We start from the raw sequence: 18644 nt of genomic DNA on the forward strand, positions 1-18644 counted from the left end.
AAAGGGAAAGAGGCTGGGACACAGCGGCTCTTGCCTGTAATCCCAGCACCTTGGAAAGTGGAGGTGGAAGAATCACTTGAGCCTAAGTGTTCCAGACCAGCCTGGGCAACATAGCAAGACCCCACCTCTACCAAAGTTGTTTTTTTTTTTTTTTTTAATTGAGACAGTCTTGCTCTGTCACCCAGGCTGGAGTGCAGCGGCACGATTTTGACTCACTGCAACCTCCGCCTCCTGGGTTCAAGCAATTCTCCTGCCTCAGATTCTCGAGTAGCTGGGATTACAGGTGCGCAACACCATGCCCAGCTAACTTTGGTATTTTTAGTAGAGACGGGGTTTTGCCATGTTGGCCAGGCTGGTCTCGAACTCCTGACCTCAGGTGATCCACCTGCCTCGGCCTCCCAAAATGCTGAGATTACAGGCATGAGCCACCACACCCTGCCTACCAAAGTTTTTTTATTTAAAAAAAAAAAAAAATTAGCCAGGCATGGTGGCAGACATCTATATTCCTAGCTACTCTGGAGGCTGAGGTGAGAGGACTGCTTGAGCCCTGGAGTCCCAGGCTGCAATGAGCTAGGATCATGACATTCCATTCCAGCCTGGGCAACAGAGTGAGACTCTCATCTTTAACGAAATTTTTTTTGATAGAGTCTCACTCTGTTGTCCAGGCTGGAGTGCAGTGGCACGATCTCCGCTCACTGCAACCTCTGCCTCCTGGGTTCACGCAATTCTACTCCAGGCTAATTTTTGTGTTTTTAGTAGAGATGGGATTTTGCCACGTTGGCCAGGCTGGTCTCGAACTCCTGACCTCAGGTGATCCACCCGCCTCAGCCTCCCAAAGTGCTGGGATTACAGGTGTGAGCCACCACACCCAGCCTCTAACAGATTTTTTTGAAAAAAGAAAAGAGAAGCCCGGGCATGCTGGCTCACGCCTGTAATCCCAGCACTTTGGGAAGCCAAGGCTGGCGGATCACAAGGTCAGGAGTTTGAGACCAGTCTGGCCAACATAGTGAAACCCCCGTCTCTCCAAAAAAAATTATATATAAAAAATTAGCCGGGTGTGGTGAGCGCCTGTAATCTCAGCTACTCGGGAGGCTGAGGCAGGAGAATCGAATGAACCCGGGATGCAGAGGTTGCAGTGAGCCGAGATCGTGCCGTTGCCGTCCAGCCCGGGCCACAATGCAAGACTCCGTCTCAAAAAAAAAAAGAAAAAAGAAAAAAAGAAAAGAAAAGAGAAATAGTGTAGCAGAGGGAAGGCCAAGTGCAAACGCTAGGAGTCTGAACTTGGAGGGACAGGTTCTTCCACACTTGCAACAGATGTCTCCCGCCTCCCTGACCGCCCCGCCCCCGCGCCCCTGTCTGTGTGAGGAAATCAAATCTCAGCTTGCCTAGGGCCCTATGGCAGGGAGGCCCCAACTTCACCCCATGGGTCTTGGGTCTGCTGAGCTGAGTCAGAGAAAGGTTTATTATCCCCATTTTACAGAGGCTTATTGTCCAAAGGCGAAGCCACTTGCCCAGAGTACATGCGGTGGGCCAGCGACTATGAAACCCCCTGGGGCTGTCCTCTGTTCAGGGATCGCCCAGGCTCCCTGCCCCTGCGCGCTGCTGAGACTGGGTCATTTTCGGTTCTACCAGGCAAGCGGGGGACCCAGCCCCCACTGCTGCTGCCCTCAGCCAAAACCAGGGCTGCGCCACCACCCACCCGGCCTATCTCCCATCTTATCTCCCCAGTTCTGTCGCCTGACCCCTGCACCCCACCAAATCGCAGGCTTTGCCCGGTGCCCTCACCGCCTCGGTTGACCCCGCGCGCGCCTCGGGCGAACCCCTGGACTGGCCCTCCAACAGGGCCCCAGACTCGGGGTACCCAGGGTGGCCGTTGAGGCCTGGGGAAGTCTGGGCCTCCCCTGTGCACCACCCAACTGAACGCCCCAGAGGCTCAGGGCGCCCCGGGAGTGTGGGGGTGTGGACAGATGAGCAGGGCCAGAGCATCTCGGGCAGAAGAGGGGACCTGGGAGGGGGCCGGGGAGACAGACAGCGAACAGGGGTGAAGCCGGGGCCGGACGGAGCGCGCAGCGGACAATACTGGGTTCAAAGGCGAGAGATAAGGCGCAGACTAGAAACGCTAGGCTGGACCCGGGCCAGGCGCGCCGCGGGGCAGAGATGGGCGGAGCGGGAACGGGGGCGGGGATGGGGTGCGGGTGCGGGGTCGGGGGCCAGGGAGAGGCCTAGTTGCGTCGAGGGGGGCAAGCGCCCGGAGGACCCGGCGCCCGCTCCAGGCCCTGCCCCTCCAAGGCCCTGCACCAGGCCCCGCCTCTCCAGGGCCCCAGCCCCGCGCCAGGCCCCAGCCCCGCGCCAGGCCACACCGTTCCGGGGCGCGTGCCCCGCCCAGGCCCCGCCCCCACGGCCCCGCCCCGGGCTCCCCCCACTCAAGCCTTTTTTCCCCTGCTGGGGGCCGAGGCCCGGCCGGGAGCAGAGTCCGGCTGCCTGGAGCGGGCGGCGCGTGTCTGCAGCTGCTCCAGGTACCCCGCTAGGCGCGCCGTCCCCAGCCCCGCCGCCGGCCCTCGGTGCGCCCGGCCGCCTGCGCCCCAAGGTAAGCGAGCACCCCGCGCCGCGAACACCGCCCCGAACGCCACCCTCACGGCGGGCCCCGGTCCCGCCTCCGCGGCCATGGCGGCCCCAGCCCGGCCCCCACTCGCAGCTGGGTTCCAGCCCCCATCACCCCGCCAGGGACTGTCCCCCTCGGGGCTTCCCATCTGGGCCGTCTCCCCGAACGATCCGCGCTCCCCCACGAGGGCCAGGGCGCAGCGGGTGCCCGAGGACGCGGCTGCGAAACGGGCGGGAGCGAGTAGGGGCGATCCTGGCCTCGTGACGCGGGGGAATCCGGATGTGTGAGCCGGGGGAGCGCCCCGTGCCCCCGACGTGCCAGGGCTGGGGACGCAGCTGGGGCCCTGGCCTCGGAGCCCGCAGCCCGGCCTCGTAGACGGCTTCTGAGAACCGCTTAAACACGTCATTCCAAGCCCGAGCTAGCCCATCAGGCGGCCGGGGTGAGGTGGAGGTGCCCAGGCGGGGATAATGTCATTTGGCCTGGTCGGACCAGCCAGCGAGAGCTTTTTAGGCCCAGGAAACAGCAAGGTTGTGTGGCAGGGCCCAGCCGGGAGTGTGTGCGGAGCAGAAAAGAGGCCAGCGTGGCTGAAACGCGGAGAGGGAGGGTCTGAGGTGGAGAGAGGTTGGCCGGGGCCTGGGAAGCGGCGAGGAGAGTGTGGAACCCGTTCTCGGGGCGGTGGGGACCAGGGAGGCTTGGAACAGCAGGTGCATGGCGTGATCGGATTGTGTCTTAAGAACATCCCGTAGCCGCTGTGGGTAGGAGAGATGGGGATACTTGGAAGGGGGCTGCTGGCTTGACCTGGCTGGAAGGTGTGATAGGAAGTGGGTGAACTGAAAATTCGCTTTGGCACAGGAACATCGTCTAATTCTGTTTGCAAGTGGCGCGTGGGGGACCGATGTTTCTCCTGGGTAGTTAGAAGTATATAGAAGAGGCTTTCATTGCTGGGATGGGAGACTTGAGGAGAAGCTGCTCTGGGGGACACAGGGAGGGGGGCGGGGGAGAGGCTCTTGTGGTTTGCAAAACCTATGAGATGGGGGAATGCTCCCATCGACTCCAGTCTGAGCTCAGGCAAGGTCTCAGGCATCTGAGCGCAGAGGCCAGGGTGACCCCACTGGGGCGACCTGGGTCTGTTATATGGCGATAGGGTTCCTGGACTGTGGAATTGTCTTTGAAGCCCTCGGCCTCCCCAGCCTCAAATGGGTCTGCCTTCCAGGAGCAGCTGCTGTGAATAAACACAGAAGTGGAGCTGGGGGGCTGATTAGAAGCCTCATTCAGTGCACCTGGGCCCCAGCAGGCCCAGCCAGGCGTGGAGGAAGAGGCATTGAGGACTTTCCTTACCTGTTTTTCCAGCTCACCCACTGCCAGCAGAGGTACTCTGAGCCTGGGGGGTGGGGGGTGGGGGGCGGCCTTGGTCATTGAACTGGCTGTAGGGCCCCCAGGGAAAGGTTTCTGAGCTTCAGTTTACCCATCTGTAAAATGGGTCAGTAGTATCTGAGCCTGGGAGTGTTCATGGATCAATGAAAGCCGAGGCTAGGCAGATCTCGGTGGCAGCCACACCCCTAAGGAACCAGGGAGGGCTCTAACGGCCGGTGGGAGTTCAGGGGGATGTATGGGCTTCCATTTTCTCCTCTAAGAAATTCACAACAGTGTCCACCTCCTGACCCAGGGCTGTCTGCAGGTTGAATAAAGCGGTTGATCCAGTGCCTGGCACAGAATGTCTTGGCTCAGGAGTCACTGGGATGCCTGTAGTTGGCAGCAGAAGTGAGCCCAGGTTCCCTTCTCCCACCCGTGGGATGGCACAGAAAGGCAGGTGCCTTGGGAGCTCGCTGCCCTGTCCCCTTCTCTGAGCACCACAAGCTTCTCCCTTTCCGACCAGCTGGGCTTGAGCCTGACCACCCCCCGGCCCTGTCCTGCCACTTTGAGTTGAGGGCCTCCGGGCTACTGACTTCACCACCTCTTGCTTCAGTTTCTCCACCTGTAAAATGGGATAATAGCAGTCATGACCTATAGGTGAAGAGCTGAACACAGTGCCTGGCTGGTTGTGAATACATGCTAAACAGGCTATTAAAATATCACGAGTATCACAGAGCTGGAGGCTATTAAAATATCACAGAGGGGCCGGGTGTGGTGGCTCACGCCTGTAATCCCAGCACTTTGGGAAGCTGAGGCAGGCAGATCACCTAAGGCCAGGAGTTCGAGAGCAGCCTGGCCAACATGGTGAAACCCCATCTCTACTAGAAATACAAAAATTAGCCGGGCGTGGTGGCATGTACCAGTAATCTCAGCTACATGGGAGGCTGAGGAAGGAGAATCTCTTGAACCTGGGAGGCAGAATTTGCAGTGAGCCGAGATCGCGCCACTGCACTCCAGCCTGGGTGACAAAGTGAGACTATCTCCAAAAAAAAAAAAAAAAAAAAAAAAAAAAAAAAAAAAAATCAGAGTCATGCCTGGGGTCAGGGGGAGTCCAGAGGAGTCACCTGACTCAGCCTAAGGAGGAGTCAGGGAAGGCCTCCTGGAGGAGGTGACAGTTGGCTGGGTCGCTAAGGGTGAGGAGGAGTTAACCAGGCCAAGAGACCAGTGGGCAAATTGCAGAGGAGAGAAACTGCCAGGGTGCTTGGATGAAAGAACCACAAAGCCAGGGTTGTAAGATCCAGAAGAGGGGAGAGGAGGAAGGGCAGAGCCGGCCTGCCAGCCTCGAACAAGCATTTGGCATTATTTAGAGCTCAGGGAACAGACTGCAGGGGTCAAAGGCAGGAGCCTGGAGACCAGGATGGAAGGGACTGCACCAGGCCAGGAGAGTAATGATGGGGCTGGACCAGGTGAAGGCGTGGACGTGTGAGACTTGGGTGGATCTTGGAGAGATATGGAGAGGCCGGGGAAGGGAGCAGCTGCTCATGGGGGAGCAGCTTTAGGTGCAAGTCAGCAATCTGTTCTCAGCATCTGGAAATTGCCATGCCACTAGACACCCAGGTGGTATGGCGTAGGATGGGCTTTAAAGCAAACTGGGAGCTTGGGAGACAGCAGAAAGAGGGCAAAAGGAAAACCAGGAGTGGGTGGCAAGCTGGGAGCCAAGGGAGCTGGGAATGTCATAGGAGGAAAGGATCTTGAAACCCCTGTTTGATAATTCAGTAGCAGGCATCTTTTTTCTTGGAATGGAGTTTCGTTCTTGTTGCCCAGGCTGGAGTGCAATGGTGCGATCTCGGCCCACTGCAACCTCCACCTCCCAGGTTCAAGCAATTCTCCTGCCTCAGCCTCCTGAGTAGCTGGGATTACAGGTGCCTGCCACCACACCTAGCTAATTTTTATATTATTAGTAGAGATGGGGGTTTCACCATGTTGGCCAGGTTGGTCTCGAACTCCTGACCTCAGGTGATCCACCTGCCTCGGCCTCCCAAAGTGCTGGGACTACAGGTGTGAGCCACCGTGGCCAGCCCGTCTCACTCTCTGTTGTGGCTGCTCTTTACCAACCCTGTTCTCTTCCCCATGCCTTTCAGTACAAGCTCTTTTCTTTGCTTTTCTTCCTTGTTTTTGTTTTTTTTCTTCAAGACAAGTTCTGGCTCTATTGCCCAGGCTGGGGTGCAGTGGTGCAATCTTGGCCCACTGCAACCTCCACCTCCCAAGTTTAAGCAATCAGCCTGGGACTACAGGCATGAGCCACCACACCTGGCTAATTTTTGCATTTTTTTGTATGATTTTGTAGAGTTTTGCCAGTTGCCCAGGCTGGTCTGAGACTATTGAGCTCAAACGCCTCAGCCTCCCAAAGTGCTGGGATTACAGGCATGAGCCACTGCACTCGGCCTCTTTCTTTCTTTCAAAGGGAGAATCCTGCTCTGTTGCTCAGGCTGGAGTGCAGTGGCATGATCATAACTCACTGCAGCCTTGACCTCCTGAGCTCAAACTCAGCCTCGACCTCCTGAGCTCAACCTCAGCCTCCTGAGAGCTGGGACCACAGGCATGCACCACCATGCCTAGCTAATCGTTAAAAAAAATTTTTATACAGATGGACAGGGGTCTTGCTATGTTGCCCGGGCTGGTCTTGAACTACTGGCCTCAAGCAAGCCTCCAGCCTCAATCTCCCAAAGCACTAAGATTATAGGCATGAGCCACCGTGCCTGGCCAAGCACAGGCTTTTCTTTGCCATCCTTGAATAGGCCCCTCAGACCCATCATGGCTCTGACCAGAGTAGCATAGAGGGGCCCGGTGCGGTGGCTCACACCTGTAATCCCAGCACTTTGATAGGCCGAGGCGGGCAGATCACCTGAGGTCAGGAGTTCGAGACCAGCCTGGCCAACATAGTGAAACCCCGTCTCTACTAAAAATAGAAAAATTAACCCTGTGTGGTGGCATGCTCCTATAATCCCAGCTACTTGGGAGGTTGAGGCAGGAGAATTGCTTGAACCCAGGAGGCAGAGGTTGCAGTGAGCCAAGATCGCACTACTGCACTCCAGCCTGGATGACAGAACAAGACACTGTCTCAAAAACAAACAAACAAAATACAGAGTAGCATAGAAGAGACCTTCCCCTCCCTGAGTCTGGACTCTATACCTTTGTTAATGGGATGCTGTCACACACACACACGCTGAACCGCCTGGAGCTCAGCTCAGCTTTCCCTCCCTACCCTCTCCTGGACTCCTAGAGACAGCTTTTAATCCAGGGTCCCACGACACTGTATCTGAAGAGTGATCATTTCCTACCAGCCATGCCCTGGGGACCCCTTCTGCCCTGTGCCTGGCCCCACTTTCTTCCCACCCCTGTCTGTCTATCATTTGTTCATTCAGCACAGACTTAGGAAGTGTCTGCAGTGGGAGGCAACGGGGACAGACAGTGAGCCACAGGAAGGCTTACAGAGCTGATGTCCCCGCAGGGAGAAGGTGATGGGGACAAGGATGAGGCTTGAAGGAGCAGCTAGACATCTGGAGGAAGAGTGCCCCAGGCAGAAGGCCCAGCAGGTGCAAAGGCCCTGAGGCTGGAACAGGCATGGTGTGTTGGAGGAACGCAATGAGACCGGGGTGCCTGGAGCAAACTAAGCAAGGAGTCATAGAGTAGAGAGAGGAGTAGATGAAGAGACTGAAGGTCCTTGGGAACCCCCAGTCCAACCACAGCAGACCCTGGAGAGTCCTTGCTCAAGGGGACTTGAGGGGTGAAAGGTTATGGGACCCTACTGCTTTTGCACGGTTACTTTGTCGTCCTGTATGTGCAGTGGTCACCTGTGCTGGGGTGCTCGAACCTTGAAGGCTGAGGAAACTGGCAGGAGGAAGGAGAGGAGGACCACTCAGTGGCCAAGGCTTCTCGTCCTCCCCTCCACACAATGGGGCTCAGCTGAACTGGGAGAGGGAAGTAGCCAGGGAAGGGTACTGATGAGCGTATGGAAGCAGAAGAGATGAAGGGCAGTGCGGAGGAGGTGGGGGAGGAGGAGGAGGAGAGGGAGGAAGAGGAGGGGAGGAGAGGGAGGAGGGGGAGGAGGAGAAAAAGGAAGAGGAGGGGGAGGAGGAGGAGGAGGATGAAGCGATGGCAGCAGCCAGAGCTGGATGGAGGAGCCAGGACGTTCTCAGATAGGTGATGGGGGAGCCCTAGGGATGCAGGGATGGTAGCCTCGATCAGGGGCCTAGAGGACAAACAGCAAAAGCCAAGCAGCAGGGCCAGGTGCGGTGGCTCACACCTGTGATCCCAGCACTTTGGGAGGCCGACGTGGGTGGATCGCCTGAGGTCAAGAGTTCGAGACCAGCGTGGCCAACATGTCGAAACCCTGTCTCTACTAAAAATAGAAAAATTAGCCAGGTGCAGCGGTGTGTGCCTGTAGTCCCAGCTACTCAGGAGGCTGAGGCAGGAGAATTGCTTGAACCAGGGGGGCGGAGGTTGCAGTGAGCAGAGATCACACCACTGCACTCCAGCCTGTGCAACAGAGCAAGACTCTGTCTCAAAAAAACAAAACAAAACAAAAAAACAAGCAGCGGGTGTGTCTGGGGGATGGACCAGCCTCTAGCCTGTAGTCACTCCCTTCCCAGGCAAAAGAGAACTCGGTCCCCTCTCCCTGTACCCCACAAGAGCCTGGGCACCCTCCCCACCCCCACCACGAACCTGGGCTTCACTGGGAGGGAATTTGGACACTTGGATGCTGGAGCCTAGATCTGAGGTTCTGTCGAGCCACGGCACTGTGACCTGGACTGTCCCCTCCGTCCGAGTCCAAACTGGGAGGGGGCATCCCTTGTCTCTGGCACTCCTCTGTGATCTGACAGGTGTGATGAGCCACAGCAGGGACAGGGGAATAGGGGCTGGGCTTTTTAGGGTGATAGCACCCAGACAGTGACGGGACGGGAGGGAGGTGGTCCTCTGGGTTTTGTTTCTCCATCTGGGATGTTGGTGAGGGCAGGCATAAGCAGAAGGCTATAGGAGTTTGAGGCTGCTGTGACAGGATCACGCCAGTACACCCCAACCTGGAAGGCACAGCGAGACCCTGTCTTTAAAAATAAATGGAGGCCAGGCATGGTGGCTCACGCCTGTATTCCCAGCAATTTGGGAGGCTGAGGCGGGCGGATCACCTGAGGTCAGGAGTTCGAGACCAGCCTGGCCAACATGGTGAAACCCTGTCTCTACTAAAAATACAAAAATTAACTAGGCATGGTGGCATGAGCCTGTAATCCCAGCTACTTGGGAGGCTGAGGCAAGAGAATTGCTTGAACCTGGGAGGCAGAGGTTGCAGTGAGCTGAGATCATGCCACTGCACCCCAGCCTGGGCAACAAGAGTGAAACTCCATCTCGAATGAATGAATGAATGAATGAATGAATGAATGAAAGGCTGTCACCTCCCTGCCCTCATCTCTTCCCACGCACTCCTCCGTTCCACCCACACGAGCCACCTCTCTGTGCCTTGAGTCCAGGATGCCTGGCCCTGCCTCAGGGCCTTTGCACTGGCTCTTCTCCCTTTCTAGAATGTTCTATCATCAGGACTTCCTCCCTCACCTCCCCACCTTCTCAGGGAGGGCTTCCTGACCTCCCTCTTTAAAACTGTAGCCCTGCCGGGCACCGTGGCTCACACCTGTAATCCCAGCACTTTGGGAGCCTGAGGTAGGCAGATCACCTGAGGCCAGGAGTTCGAGACCAGCCTGGCCAACACGGTGAAACCCCATCTCTACTAAAAATGCAAAGATTAGCCAGGCATGGTGGCGGGCGCCTGTAATCCCAGCTGCTTGGGAGGCTGAGGCAGGAGAATCACTTGAACCTGGGAGATGGAGGTTGCAGTGAGCCGAGATGGTGGCACTGCACTCCAGTCTGGGTGACAGAGCGAGACTTTGTCTCAGAAAAAAAAAAAAAAAAGAAAATTGCAGCCCCCACTGCCTGACTCCTCATTGCTTTTCCTGCCTTATTTTTCTCTCCACCTGACAATAACAAAACAAATTATCAAAATGCAGGGCCAGATCAGGTGGGTCATGCCTGTAATCCCAGCACTTTGAGAGGCCAAGTTGGGCAGATCGTTTGAGCCCAGGAGTTCAAGACCAGCCTGGGCAACATAGCAAGACCCCATTTCTAAAAAAAAAAAAAAAGAAAAAAAATTAAGATATAGAGTCTTTGCCACTCCCTCATCTCCACCATGTCCAGAATATCGGCTCCATGGAGTGAAAATTCTTGTCTACTCTGTTCTCTGCTGGGATCCCAGTGTGTAGTTGGTATGCAGTGGGCACCCAATAAATGTGAAGTGATCCCAGGCATCCCGGGTCCTTATGGCTGCAGCCTGAGAGGTTGGACGTGGGGGGTGAATGGCGTTGGGGGTAGGGTACCTCAGGTGGCAGGTAACAGGCAGGTTCTGGAGACAGGCAGGCTTGGGTCCAAGTCCCAGACTCTACTCCCTACTTTATGACTTTGGATGACTCCATGCCTCACTTTCCCCAGTTGCAAAGTACAGATGACAGAGGGACCTGGCACTGCAAGGAGACGGTATTTTATTTTGGGCAGTCAGGACCCCTCTGAAAAGGCGACATTAGGGCTGGGGCCTGAGTGGGAGTGAGTGATGGGCTGAGACAGGAATTGGACTTGTTTACTGCCCTCTCAGAGACTCCTCATTCAGCGGGGAGACAGACGTGTCCCTGGGCAGTTACAAGGCAGATTAACCAGGGTACAAGGAAAGCAATCAGAGACACTGAAGGCAAGGAGAGGCTCCTTTTTTGTTTTTTGAGACAGAGTCTCGCTCTGTCGCTCAGGCTGGAGTGCAGTGGCGCAATCTCCGTTCACTGCAATCTCTGCCTCCCGGGTTCAAGCGAGTCTCCTGCGTCAGCTTCCTGAGTAGCTGGGATTACAGGTGTCCACTACCACACCTGGCTAATTTATTTATTTATTTATTTTTTTTTTTTTTTTTTGAGATGGAGTCTCATTCTTTCACCCAGGCTGGAGTGCAGTGACTCCATCTCGGCTCACTACAAGCTCTGCCTCCCGGGTTCATGTCATTCTCCTGCCTCAGCCTCCCGAGTAGCTGGGACTACAGGTGCCCGCCACCACGCCTGGCTAATTTTTTTGTATTTTTAGTAGAGACGGGGTTTCACTCTGTTAGCCAGGATGGTCTCGATCTCCTGACCTCGTGATCCGCCTGCCTCGGCCTCCCAAAGTGTTGGGATTACAGGCGTGAGCCACCGCGCCTGGCTAATTTTTGTATTCTTTTGTAGAGACAGGGTTTTGCCATGCTGGCCAGGCTGGTCTCGAACTCCTGATCTCAAGTGATCTGCCCGCCTCATCCTCCCAAAGTGCTGGGATCTGCATTTGGCATTTCTTTTTTGTTTTTGCTTTTATTTTGAGACAGAGTCTCACTGTCACCTAGGTTGGAGTGCAGTGGTACAATCTTGGCTCATTGCAACCTTTGCCTCCCGGGTTCAAGCGATTCTACTGCCTCAGCCTCCCAAGTAACTGGGATTACAGGCACGTACCACCATATCCAGCTAATTTTTGTATTTTTAGTAGAGATGAGGTTTCACCATGTTGGCCAGGCTGGTCTTGAACTCCTGACCTCAGGTGATCTGCCCGCCTTGGCCTCCCAAAGCACTGGGATTACAGGCGTGAGCCACTGTGCGTGACCAAGGAGAGGCTCTTGACCCAGGCTGGGAGTCTTCAAGACTTCCTGGAGGCAGCCACAGGCAAGCTGCCCACTTGAAGGTTTAACCATGCCAGGCATCAGATAACGGAATGCTGAACAGTGATTTAGAGGGAGCGGCCCAGGCAAAGGCCTGGCATCCGGGAATGGCATCGGAGCAACATTCCTAAAATTGAAGGAGACTCTGGGAATCCGCCCGTGGAGACCCTAGGCCGAGAACCTCGGAGTCAGGGTGGCTGCGGGCGGAGGGCAGACAGGGAGGCCAGGACAGGGCGGTGGGCTGGACCAGGTCACAAAGGCCTCGAATGCCAGGTCAGAAGCCACGGGGAGCCTCCCAGGAGATCTTGAGATGGGGAAGGGATAGGGTGGTACTCAGAGCCACTGCTGAGAGAGGGATGGACTCCATCTGTGTGTATCCCAGAGGAGGGGCGGTCCTGGACCGTCATCTGAGAGGAAGTGCTTTGCCTCCAGTTACACAAACACCTCCGGTCCTTAAAGGGACCATAGGTAGCCTCTGCCTCCCCACTGGGGGCCCTTCTCTGTGCCAACCCATCCAACCCAGAGGGCTGACGGAAGACATGTGCTCTGCAGGGGCTCTCTGTGGCTTCTTGCTTCACTAGATGGGTGGGTATCAAGATAGTGACTTGAGGCCAGGCACGGTGGCTCATGCCTGTAATCCCAGCACTTTGGGAGGCCAAGGCAGATGGATCACCTGAGGTCAGGAGTTTGAGACCAGCCTGACCAACATGGTGAAATCCCGTCCCTACTAAAAATACAAAAAAATTAGCCAGGTGTGGTGGCACATACCTGTAACTCCAGCTACTCAGGAGGCTGAGGCAGAAAAATCGCTTGAACCCGGGAAGTGGAGGTTGCAATGAGCTAAGATTGTGCCTCTGCACTCCAGCCTGGGCAACAAGAGAAAAACTCTGTTTCAAAAAAAAAAAATTAGCTGGGTATAGTGGCATGAGTGCCTGTAGTCTCAGCTATTCGGGAGGCTGAGGCAGGGGGATCATTTGAACCCAGGAGTTTGAGGCTGCAGTGAGCTATGATCATGCCACTGCACTCTAGCCTGGGCAACAGAGTGGAATCCTGTTGTCTCTAAAAAAAAAAAAAAAAAAAAAAAAAGTTAAGTGGATGCCTGGGGACCCTAGAGCTCCACGGCTGCTGCCCTCACCCTGTTGTTTTCCTCCCTCTCGGATGGTGCCATCTTAGAATTCCACGCCTGGAATTTGCCCACCTGACTCTCCTCGCCCCCTCCCACCCCTCGGCTGTGTGTCCCCATATTCCTGCCCAAGCAGGCAGTTCCCAGATCTACCCCAGATACTCATCCCAATCTGCCACCCCCACCCCTTGAAGACACCCTACCTGGACCTCAGCACCCCTCCCCCAGGCTCCTGTCTCTGCCACCTCCTCCACCATCAGCCTCCCTCTCTCTTCTTTTTTGGAGACAGCGTCATGCTCTGTTACCCAGGCTGGAGTGCAGTGGTGCAATCTCAGCTCACTACAATCTCTGCCTCGCAGGTTCAAGCGATTCTCTTGCCTCAGCCTCCTGAGCAGCTGGGATTACAGGCATGCGCCACCATGCCCAGCTAATTTTTATATTTTTAGTAGAGATAGGGTTTCACCATGTTGGCCAGGCTGATCTGGAACTCCTGGCCTCAGGTGATCTGCCCGCCTCGGCCTCCCAAAGTACTGGGAATACAGGCATGAGCCACTGCATCCGGCTGAGCCTCCCTACCTGTTCTGACCCAGCTTCCCCACTCGGGCTGCTGTCACCTGCAAGAGGCCAGCCAGCCTCTGAATGACCTCCAGGGACGGGACAGCCTCCTAGGGCAGCCCGCGTTGCCAGGAGAACTCCCAGAATCGCTCCCTCCCGAAATCTCTGCCGCCTTCCCATGGCATCAAGGCTAAGGGCTTCTGTTACTACTGCTGTTTTGAGTTTTGTTTTTTGTTTTTTTGTTTTTTTGGAGACGGAGTCTCGCTCTGTCGCTGGGGCTGGAGTACAGTGGTGCAACCTCGGCTTACTGCAAGCTCCGCCTCCTAGGTTCATGCCATTCTCCTGCCTCAGCCTCCCGAGTAGCTGGGACTATAGGCGCCCGGCTAATTTTTTTGTATTTTTTTTTAGTAGAGACAGGGTTTCACCCTGTTAGCCAGGATGGTCTCGATCTCCTGACCTCACTATCTGCCCACCTCGGCCTCCCAAAGTGCTGGGATTACAGGTGTGAGCCACCGCGCCCGGCCTGTGTGTGTTTTGTTTTTTTGTTTTTTTGTTTTTTGTTTTTTGTTTTTTTTTAACAGAGACAGGGTCTTGCTATGTTGCTCAGGCTGGTCTTGAACTGCTAGGCTCAAGCAATCCTCCCACCCCAGCCTCCCAAAGTATTGGAATTACAGGTGTGAGCCACTGCACCTGGTTCTGCTGCTGTGTCCTTCAAGACATGGTAACAGACACTTGCTAACCTCCCCTTGAATCTGGAGTGCCCAAGGGCCTGGGCTGGCAGCCTTGCCAACATCGGGAACTGGTCAAGACTGCACTTTGTTTTGTGTTCATTGTATTTGTTTTCATGGCTAGCCTCTGTACGTGATACCAGTGCTGGCTTGCTCTTTCAGGGAGAGAGGGAGGGAGAGAAAGTGTCTTATGAAAATAAATGTATTTTGGTAAACAAACAATGTGAGCCTTTTAACTTTTTTTCTTATTTTTTTGAGACGGAATCTTGCTCTGTCACCCATGCTGGAGTGCAGTGGCACGATCTTGGCTCACTGCAACCTCCATCTCCCAGGCTCAAGCGATTCTCCTGCCTCGGCCTCCCGAGTAGCTGGGATTACCATGCCCAGCTAATTTTTTTGTATTATTAGTAGAGACGAGGCTTCACCATGTTGAGGTCGAACTCATGACCTCAAGTGATCCGTCCTCCTCAGCCTACCAAAGTGCTGGGATTACAGGCATGAGCCACCACACCCAGACTAAAATTTTATTTTATATTTACTTACTGACTTATTTATTTTTTATGTATTATTATTATTTTTTTTTTTTTGAGACGGAGTCTTGCTCTGTTGCCCAGGCTGGAGTGCAGTGGCACGATCTCAGCTCACTGCAAGCTCTGCCTCCCAGGTTCACGCCATTCTCCTGCCTCAGCCTCAGCCTCCGAGTAGCTGGGACTACAGGTGCCCGCCACCACGCCCAGCTAATTTTTTGTATTTTTAGTAGAGACGGGGTTTCACTGTGTTAGCAAGGATGGTCTCAATCTCCTGATCTCGTGATCCACCTGCCTCAGCCTCCCAAAGTGCTGGGATTACAGGCGTGAGCCACCGCGCCCGGCCCTATTTATTTTTTTTTTGAGATGGAGTCTCGCTCTGTCACCCAGGCTGGAGTGCAGTGGTGCAATCTTGGATCACTGCAACCTCGGCCTCCCAGGTTCAAACGATTCTCCTGCCTCAGCCTCCTGAGTAGCTGGGATTACAGGCATCCGCCATCATGCCCAGCTAATTTTTGTATTTTTTTGTAGAGACGGGGTTTCACCATGTTGGCCAGGCTGGTCTTCAACTCCTGACCTTAGGTGATTAGCCTGCCTTGGCCTCCCAAAGTGCTGAGATTACAGGCATAAGCCACTGTGCCCAGCCTAAAATTTTATTTTTATAGATAGGATCTTGCTCTGTCACTCAGGCTGGAGTGCAGTGGTGCAATGATAGCTCACTGCAGCCTTGACCTCCTGGGCTCAAAGAGGTCCTCCTGTGGAGCTGGGACTGCAGGCATGTGCCACCATGCCCAACTAATTTTTACCTTTTTTTGTGTGTGTGTGGAGTTGGAGTCTCACTATGTTGTCTGGAACTCCTGCGCTCAAATGATCCTCTTGCCTCAGCCTCCGAGAAGTGCTGGGATTACAGTGCCTGGCCAGCATGAGCCTTCTTTTTTTTTTTTTTTTTTTTTGGTGAGACGGAGTTTCCCTCTTGCCCAGGCTGGAGTACAATGGCGCGATCTTGACTCACGGCAATCTCCGCCTCCCAGGTTCAAGCGATTCTACTGCTTCAGCCTCCCAAGTAGCTGGGATTACAGGCATGTGCCACCACACCTGGCTAATTTTGTATTTTTAAGAGAGACGGGGTTTCTCCATGTTGGTCAGGCGGGTCTCGAACTCCTGACCTCAGATGATCCACCTGCCTCGGCCTCCCAAAATGCTGAGATTACAGGTGTGAGCCACTGTGCCTGGCCAGCATGAGCCTTTTGAAGGAGAGCAGTGAGTGCCTCACAGCACAGGTGGAAAAGGGACAGGTGGCCACAAGGGTGGAGGGAAAGCCTGAAACTGGAGCTTGGTTGTTCTCTGGGATCCTGAGTGCCCTGGTCTCAGTTGAGCCTTTTATTCATCTGTGCAGTCGGTGGACAGTTTCCTGCTACCCGTCGTGTGTCAGGTGCTGGGAAAATGGAGAGGTCCTCATCACCAGGATATGGGGAAAGATAGTTGTCCCTGGCTGGGTGCAGTGGCTCATGTCTATAGTCCCAGCACTTTGAGAGGCTGAGGTGGGAGGATCACTTGAGGCCAGGAGTTTGAGACCAGCCTGGGCAACATAGGGAAACCCTGTCTCTGCCAAAAAAAAAAATTAGCTGGGCATGGCGGCATGTACCTGTAATCCCAGCACTTTGGGATCCTGCTGAGGCAGCAGGATCACTTGAACCCAGGAGTTTGAGACCAGCCTGGGAAACATAGACCTCGTCTCTACAAAAAAATTTTCTTTTTTAATTGGCCGGGCCGGGTGTGATGGCTGATGCCTGTAATCCCAGCACTTTGGGAGGCTGGGGTGGGAGGATCACTTGAGCTCAGGAGTTCGAGACCAGCCTGACCAACATGGTGAAACCCTGTCTCTACTAAAAAAATACAAAATTAGCTGGGCATGGTTGCACACACCTGTAATCCCAGCTACTTGGGAGACTGAGGCAGGAGAATCACTTGAACCTGGGAGGTGGAGGTTGCAGGGAGCTAAGATTGCACCATTGTGCTCCAGCCTAGGCAACCAGAGAGAAACTCTGTCTTAAAAAAACAAAGACAAAAGTATCCGGGTGTGGCAGTACACACCTATAAACCCAGTTACTCAGAAAGCTGAGGTGGGAAGATCACTTGAGCCTGGGAGGTCGAAACTGCAGTAAACCTTGATCATGCCACTGCATTCCAGCCTGGGCAACAAAGCAAGACCCTGTCTCAAAAACAAAAACACAAGAAACAGTTGTCCATGGCTGGGTGCAGTGGCTCATGCCTGTAATCCCAGCACTTTGGGAGGCCGAGGCGGGCGGATCATTTGAAATCAGGAGTTTGAGACCAGCCTGACCAACATGGTGAAACCCCGTCTCTACTAAAAATACAAAAAAAATTAGCCGGGCATCATGGTGCATGCCTGTAGTCCCGGATACTTGGGAGGCTGAGGCAAGAGAATCGCTTGAACCTGGGAGGTGGAGGGTGCAGTAAGCTGAGATCACACCACTGCACTCCATCCAGCCTGGGTGACTTTTTTTTTTTTTTTTTTTTTTTTTAAAAAAAAGGCCAGGCACGGTGGCTCATGCTTGTAATCCCAGCACTTTGGGAGGCCAAGGTGGGCGGATCACGAGGTCAGGGGTTTGAGACCAGCCTGACCAACATGGTGAAACCCTGTCTCTACTAAAAATACAATAATTAGCCGGGCGTGGTGGCACGCGCTTGTAATCGCAGCTACTCAGGAGGCTGAGGCAGGAGAATCGCTTGAACCTGGGAGGCGGAGATTGTGGTGAGTAGAGATTGTGCCACTGTACTGCAGTCTGGGTGACAGAGCGAGACTCCATCGCAAAAAAAAAAAAAAAAAAAAAAAAAATTGTTGCCCCAAAAGTTCTGAGAAAGATGAGGTAGGAGAACCCAGGAGGGGAGTGTCCCCTAACCCAGCCCAGCAGTGATTGGTAGGCCCTCCTAGAGGAAGTGTCTGTTGAACAGAGTGGTGAAGAGCTGGGAGGAATTTGGCAGGCTGAAGGGAGAGCATTAGTGGTAGGGGAATGGCATTTGCCAAGGTCCATTTGCTGGGGAGCACAGTGCCCGGGCAGTGAGAGCACTTGCAGGATTCGAAGCTGCGGGTCTGATTTGCAGGCAAGAAGAAAGACCTGGGTGCTGAGTGGGGAGGCGGCCGCCATAATTCAATCAAGAAATGGGAGCTGTGGAAATCGGGCAGAGGAGGGACCTTCGCGGGAAAGACGGACTTAATCGCGGAGCTTAATGAGGAGCTGAGTGCCCAGAGGGTGTGAGATGGAGTCAGAGATGACTCTCAGAATTTTGTCCCTGAATAGTGGGTGGAGGGTGGGATCTTGGCCAAGAAGCCAGCGGAGGAGGAAAGAAGGCTCTGTGGGAGATGACTTCAGCCCTGACGTGTCTGGACAGCACGCAGATGGGAGGTATTGGGGCAGCAGGTTTGGCTTTGGCGGGATGGCGACCTGGAAGCAGCAGAAATCTGGAAACTGACAGCATGGATGTGCTGACCGCAACTTCCAGGCAGGTGAATTTCCCAGGGAGAGCGGATGGCGTGAGGGGATCCAGGACTGGCATAATTTAGGGAGAAAACCCAGCACGAATTAGAGAAAACAGCGGAAAGGAGGGGAACCAGGAGGTCATGATTCTGGGAAGGAGGGATGAGCAAGGGGAGGAGATGCTACTAGAGGGTCCCAGTTTCATGCTCAGAGGAATTGACCACTTGGGATTGGCCATGGGAGCTGTGACTGATGGCAAAAGCCAAAGGCTGGAGTAGTAGGGTGGGGACAGAGAGGTGGCAGTGGACAGTGAATAGAAGCATGAAGGCAAGTCCTGTTTTCCAATAATTCTTTTTTTTTTTTTGAGACGAAGTCTCACTCTTGTCCCCCAGGCCGGAGTGCGCAATGGAGCGATCTCGGCTCACTGCCACCTCCGCCTCCCGGGTTCAGGCAATTCTCCTGCCTCAGCCTCTCGAGTGGCTGGGATTACAGGT

General features: G+C 54.7%; 1 protein-coding gene across 4 annotated transcripts in view; it reads left to right on the forward strand.

Moving 5' to 3' along the window:
- The first annotated feature begins 2410 nt into the window (after positions 1 to 2410).
- Positions 2411 to 18644, forward strand: part of CERS4 (ceramide synthase 4) — a 55060-nt gene continuing 38826 nt past the window's right edge. For 2 of the 4 annotated variants that reach the window (XM_054539546.2, XM_024238245.3), the window contains exons 1-2: positions 2436 to 2587; positions 3816 to 3972. The gene's annotated coding sequence lies outside the window, so the exon portion shown is untranslated. Of the gene's footprint in view, positions 2588 to 3815; positions 3973 to 18644 lie in introns of all 4 variants that reach the window. The other 2 variants (XM_054539547.2, XM_002828583.6) reach the window with 2 other exon arrangements.

Source organism: Pongo abelii, chromosome 20 (assembly GCF_028885655.2).
Source record: "Pongo abelii isolate AG06213 chromosome 20, NHGRI_mPonAbe1-v2.0_pri, whole genome shotgun sequence".
Lineage (NCBI taxonomy): Eukaryota > Metazoa > Chordata > Mammalia > Primates > Hominidae > Pongo > Pongo abelii.